Below are 6,553 nucleotides of genomic sequence, written 5' to 3' on the forward strand. Positions count from 1 at the left end.
ATAAACTCTTTAGAAAGTTATGGTGTCTTACTGAGATTCAAAATCCTATAACCAGCATTTGACATAACTTTTCTCATTGGGCTTTGGTAATTATGAAAAGGCATGATACACATTAAAGTGCTTAATGGAGTATCTGGCTCATAGTAAACTAATTTCAAGTGAGGAGTAGATAGATATCAATACTGTTATCCTATCAGTGCTGTTATCCTATAAAAAAAATTTTTTTTTCCTTACCTTTTTCAAAAGCTGAGGAAACATCCTTTCAGTCTTTAGGGTCCTTGAGAACTGGTGACCCTTCCCCTCCCCAGTCTCTGCCTGGCCGGGTGCTGGGATGGCTTGGGGGGGCGGAGCAGGGTGGGTCACTGGTGCTTCTGCTTGGAGGATGAGATCAGGCAAGGGGGCAGGTCAGCGGGCACCTTGTGGCCCTTGAGCTTGACTTTGGCGAGGTGTTTGCCCAGGACAAATACCTCATCTCCCAGCAGCCCGTCCTGGTCTACATCGGCCAGCTTCCAGACCTCCCCCACACCGTACGGCGCAGCACGGACTTCACCATCTCCTGCTTGGCACTGGCACGCATGATCTGACAGCTGAAAGGTGACAGTACGTAGATCTCGTTGCAGGTGGGCTTCTGCTTGTCCACCACCCACTCAACGTCATCAGTGTCCTCACCGGGCCCCTCACCATAGTCATGCCCCAAGCGCCTATTCTGGAGCCATACAAGGCACGGCCCTTCACAGCCTGGCCCGGCACACCATGCCATCATCCGGGCGGTGTCACTGACCAGCATATCGTCCACCATGTACAGCAGTTTGGGCTTCAAGGTCTGGAACTTCAACACAATGCATCTCTTGTCCTATGGGCCTTGAGGACCTCTGAGAACTCTTTGGAGATACCCACTTCAGAAGCGTCAAAGGGCAGGATGATGCGGTCCACACGCTTGGTGAACCACTCCAGGCCCTCCACAAGGTCATAACCTCTCTTGAGGTGCTTTCTTTCCAGACAGAATCCCGGGAGGGCCGAGGGTGTGTATGCTGTCCAACACTGGGCTAGGCAGCTGGGCACGCATGAACCTGTTGGGGAATCTGTACCGAAGATGCTGAGCTTGTGGAAGTGGTGCCACACAGGTCACAACGAGCAGGTGTCGCCGGGCACCACATCCTCGGCGAGGCTGTGTTTGGTGGCGAAAAAGGAGTCAGTGGTGTGCTCGGCCCTATGCGCATTCCCAGGAAGCCCTTCTTCATCAGACGCCTCCTGAAGGTGGTTTTGCGCATACTGTACAGGCCCGCGAGGAGTAGCTTGGGCTACGGTCAGAGTCAGAGTCCTTCGGCGGCGGGGAGTGGAACTCGTGAGAGCCTTACTGCTCCTCCGGGGCAGCAGCTTCCGGGGGATACAGTGACCGCAGCCCCTCGGCCACCACTTGGAAGCGCTCTGGCTCCTTCTTGTGGCAAGTGTTCTTGCCAAGCCAGCTGAACGTGCTGCCAGAGATGCGGCTGGCTGCGGCTGGTCAGATGACTGGCTGAGAGCCGGAAGCGGGCAGAGCACCAAGGCGGGCCGGCGGCGGGCCGGCGTGCGCTGCGCGTGCGCACCGCAGGCTCGGTTGTAGGCGCCTCTCTTCCGCGGATAATCTGCTGAGGTTGAGGAGATTTTAAATAGGGGATTGGAGGATTTACCTTAAAAGAACAAGGTAAATGCATCTGTCTGATCTTGTGACATCTACCATTTTGGAGCACACTGTGTGTTGCCAGGGGGAGGTATCTCTACTTTCGCTAACTTAGAGAGATAGCACGAGTTAGGTGTTTTTATTGAGAAGATCAAGACCAAAGAAGACGTGACTAAATGTTCAGAGACTCAATTTATGGGGATGTTATTCAAAATGTAAGAATATAACTAGGTGAAATTAGCCTTAAGAGCCAGTTAGAAAATAAGAAAACACACTTATATATATGAGACAATTCATAATTTACTGCATTTATTTCTTAATTTATCATACTTTACCCATTGATGTTTAATAGACAAGGTTTGGTAATTTACTATCTCAAAGTATTTCTTTTTAAAAAGGAACTTGTAATAATGTATTAGCCCAGACTCAGACCAAAAAGTGCCTTTACTGCCCTATCAGATGGTCTGTGTTGGGACACACATTACATGGAAACTTGAAGATGTTCAATTTTAGTTAATGTTGGACTGTTTCACAGCAAAAGATCAAATAGTTTGTTTCCTTATACTTCCAACTAAATTATTCTGTTCTGAAAGAAACTAATCAAGTAGAATCAACTACTTATGTCTCGCTTTCATTTATGAAATTCTTTTGTTTTCCTATCGTGGAATAGAGTAAAGCTATGAAGTCATAGGTGTTTAATTTTAATATACATTAAAGTTTTATAGCACATGATGGGATTCTTCTTGTGTATTTTTGCATTTCCCAGAAATGACTCAGTGGTATTATTTTTAGTATGCCCATAAATATCTAATGAACATTCAATGAAACATTAAGAGAAAAAGTATTTCCCACTGCCCCTAATAGCTTTTTATCAAAAAATAATGAAAGGAAAAATTGACGGTCCAATGTGAGTTTGATACAAAATTGGAATGCAAAACATGCTGTCATTCACATGAAAAATAATAATTAATGTGAAATACCACTACATGACAATTTGCATTAACCCTATTCATAAATAAGACTATTGCTCTGAAAACCCTGAAATGACATTTATGTTTTGTTAAAGGTGAATATATTCTGAATCAACTCTCAGAACGTGAAGAATTATCTCTGATCAAAGTTGTGCCATGGAAAATGATAGAAATGTTCTGCAATTCTGGATTATCTGACATGGTAGTTACTAGCCACAGGTAGCTGTTAAGCACTTGAAATGTGATTAGGATGACTGAGGAATTGCCTTTTACATTTGAATTAATCAAAGTTCAAATTTAAATAGTTATATGTGGCTAGTGGCTATTGTATTAGAACAGTCTTAGATTGATAATGGGAGTTATTTCCACATTGGACAATTATCCACAACAGGGATTAGTAACTGATGGGAGGGAAGCAGGATTTTTTATTTGACACAAGATCAATGATCTGTTCTTCCTCTGAACTTAAGCACCAAAGAGAAAGCTGGCACATATTTTACAAAGATTTCCCACAAGCTTTTCTAAGTATAACTTGTTCATATGATACGATGAGAAATTTTCTTTTCCAAGAAAGGTACTGAGAATTGAATTACATTAACATAGCCTAGGAATCTTAACTAAGAACTGAACCCCACCCCTCCTACCATTTTAACTTGTCTTGACTTTGTCCCTAGACATTCTTGCTCATGAATTTAGGGCTAGAAACCAGTAGGTAGATATTGTATTTGATTCAAGGAAATCCTGTAAGCCAATATATGATAACATAATTTGCTTATTTAGGCAAATAGCTCTTCTAAAAGGAAAAATTTTGCTCACCTGGGGAAGCAGTTTGGTTATCAGACAAGTTTACTTATTAAGGCCATTTCCTGCCTGTGCCTACAATCCTAAACTTTTGTGTGAAAAATGTTTCCAGCCCCAATGAGCTTCTCACAATGAAAGACTTGCTTTAAACCAGTTGGCCCCAGACTCTGATAATTCTGTATGTATCTTCCCCTTCTGAGATGCACTAAGATTCAGTCAAGGCATTGTTCTCCATACCTGCACTGGTCTAAAAATTAGTTTGCTTAATCAATAAGGTTTCTGGTGACCTTTTTTAGGGAGTCAGTATTGCACTGAGATATTGATAGCAGTCCCTAGTTAATAATGGTTAAAATTCACACTTTCTTCTTTCTGGAAAGAAATGGAAGGAAGTTGGTAAAGGCCCAGATCCAAAGTTAGCCATGTTTTGTTTCACTCTCCTTCTCTGTAAAATGAGAATATTAATAGTACTAATGCCACATGGTTGTTAATAAGGTTTGAATTCATTGATCCATAAGATTCAGTTAATTTTCTCCCATTTAAGCCCTGAAGTGACATCGATTATTTTTAATATTTATGCCAGAAAAGAAATATCTCATGAAATGTTAATATTTTCCCAGTAGAGTGAAAAATATCATTAAATGTTTGGATAAAGCAGGATTTATGTATTAATTATATAATAATATTAAACATGATATATGTTAATTATATTTAATTGTATAAAATTACATTAATTATATAATTATATACATTAGCTATATAATTAATATAAAAGTCAAATAGAGCCTTTCTATTCATAAATATATATATATTATATATATATATAAATATATTGGAGTTTTTTAAGAGTAGAAGGGCTGTATTTAACTTTGAGTTTCAACCTTATGCGATAGTCCAGATAACCAGAAAACTATGCGTTTCTGATTTTAGACACTGGCCCAGGGCATAGTAATGTTCCCAAAAAAATTCATGGGAAGAAGGGTGGTTGGAATAATGCAGGATTGTACATGGTCCTCCAATGCCATAAACAGCTGCATTCTTTCCTTTCCAGTAAAATTATCACATACATCAGCTTTTACAGTCTTCTATGAGAGAAAAATTGTCACTATACAATACCATATTCAACTTCATATAAAGGTTATTAGTGAAATGTTGAAGAGAAATGAGGAAAATTGTAGAATTAATATACTAAAGACTGGAACTGACTATACTGACAAATGAGAGCACATTTCAATTAAGATTTGCCAATTATGGGAAATCCAAATTCAGCTTAATCGACACCTATATCAAATCCTTTAGTCCTATAAATTAGCTCCCTGGGACACATAATTCCAGGAAAGTTTAACAGAGGCATCTATAATTGACATGTTAGCACTCTCACAGTATGCCAGAGAGTTCATTTAGGTGTCACCGGTCTATTTCAGCACTACTGGAGATGAACAAATTAACCAGCTGCAGAGCCTATGGAGTTTCACAAAAAAGTCTATTTTAAGGTTTCATGTACTTGGAGAAGATTTAGGATGAACGTATGGGATTAAGGAGTTATACAGATAATGGTAACAGATTTTATAATGCAAGAAACACCATTGCTTTTTCAACTATTTTTGTCCATCAATACAAGCTCTTTATCACCGTAGAAGCACATAATAGCATTATGAAATCATTGTATGCTTAGTGATTGCCTACATAATAACAAGTGTTAACAGAAGAGTCTAACTCTACTTGACATTGTTAATGCAACAAAATATTTAATTTTTCAGGAACATGTAGACTCTAGTGTGGATGTAAACATAGAAGAACATAATGTAAATTAAGTGTAAGCTATTATGGAAAGGTAAGTGAACCCAGAAAATAAATTAATTTAAAACATATGCATTTATACTTGCTCTTTCATCAATTAACATATGTATGCATTATTATTGTTGTATTCCTAGAATATATTTATCATTGCCTAAAAATTAAACCCTATCTAGCTAATATGAGCATGACAACATAATTCAAACAGTTTACTGTCAGGGAGATGATTGTGCAAAGACATTGCTTTCATTAATTAATCTTTGTACTTGACAAAGTATTTTTCACAAATAAAACTTTAAAATAATTGGATTTATTGTACTTCCAGGAAATATCAATTGCAAAAAATATTGACAATGTTTGAAGAAGAAGCAACAGAAAGCCAAAATAATCCTTGTATGTAGATCAAAATAGTTGAACCATAATCAATAAAGTGCCCAAACCCCCCCATAATCATTCCATGGAATATTGTAACAATCGGCAAATTTTTATATTTAATAACAAATTTATTCTCTGAATATTTTCATATTAATTTAAGGGAATAATTCCTAGAAAATTACAAAATCTATATATTTATAGAATGTTAGAAGTTTTTAAATAAGTAGAAAACAAACACATTTAATCAATACAGATATTTTAACATACTAAATAACAATAAAACATACTTGGGTGCCTTTATAATATATCCATTTGGCTAGGCCAAACTGCCTTTCCCAGAAATCCTTTTCCCACTGATTTCCCATTAAGATGGGTCATAAGAGAGATTCTTGTGCATGATACAGTCATCTCTCAGTGTCTGTGGGGGACTGATTCCAGGACCCCCAAGGATACCAAAATCCTCAGATACTCAAATACTCTATATAAAATGGCATAGTGTTTGTCTATAACCATGTATAGTTATAGACAAACACTATGTATATGTATATCCTATCCTATGTATATGAGGATATATCTATGTATATCCTCATATATTTTAAAATATCTCTAGACTACTTATAGTACCTAATACAATGTAAATGCTATGTAAATAGTTGTAAATACAAAGTAAATGCTATGTAAATAATTGTCAGTGCTGTAAATTCAAGTTTTGATGTTTGGAAATTCTGAAATTTTTTTTCCAAAATTTTCAATGTGTTGTTGGTTGACTTCTTGGATGTGGAGCCCTAGAATCCGTGGATATGGAGGGTAGATTGTATTTGAAAGACAGAAGTGAAGCAACAGCCATTTTGTAGATCACACATACTGCTACTTAATTACTTGCTCATCTTATTAGCATGACACAGCTGCTGACCCTTAAAATATTCCACCTTCCCTAGGATCTTCCTTCAGC

At 38.0% G+C, this 6,553-nt stretch overlaps 1 pseudogene; it reads right to left on the reverse strand.

The window, feature by feature from the left end:
- Positions 1-359: 359 nt before the first annotated feature.
- Positions 360-1,271, reverse strand: LOC132422492 (EH domain-containing protein 1-like; annotated as a pseudogene).
- Positions 1,272-6,553: the final 5,282 nt, after the last annotated feature.

Source organism: Delphinus delphis, chromosome 3 (assembly GCF_949987515.2).
Source record: "Delphinus delphis chromosome 3, mDelDel1.2, whole genome shotgun sequence".
NCBI classification, from domain to species: domain Eukaryota; kingdom Metazoa; phylum Chordata; class Mammalia; order Artiodactyla; family Delphinidae; genus Delphinus; species Delphinus delphis.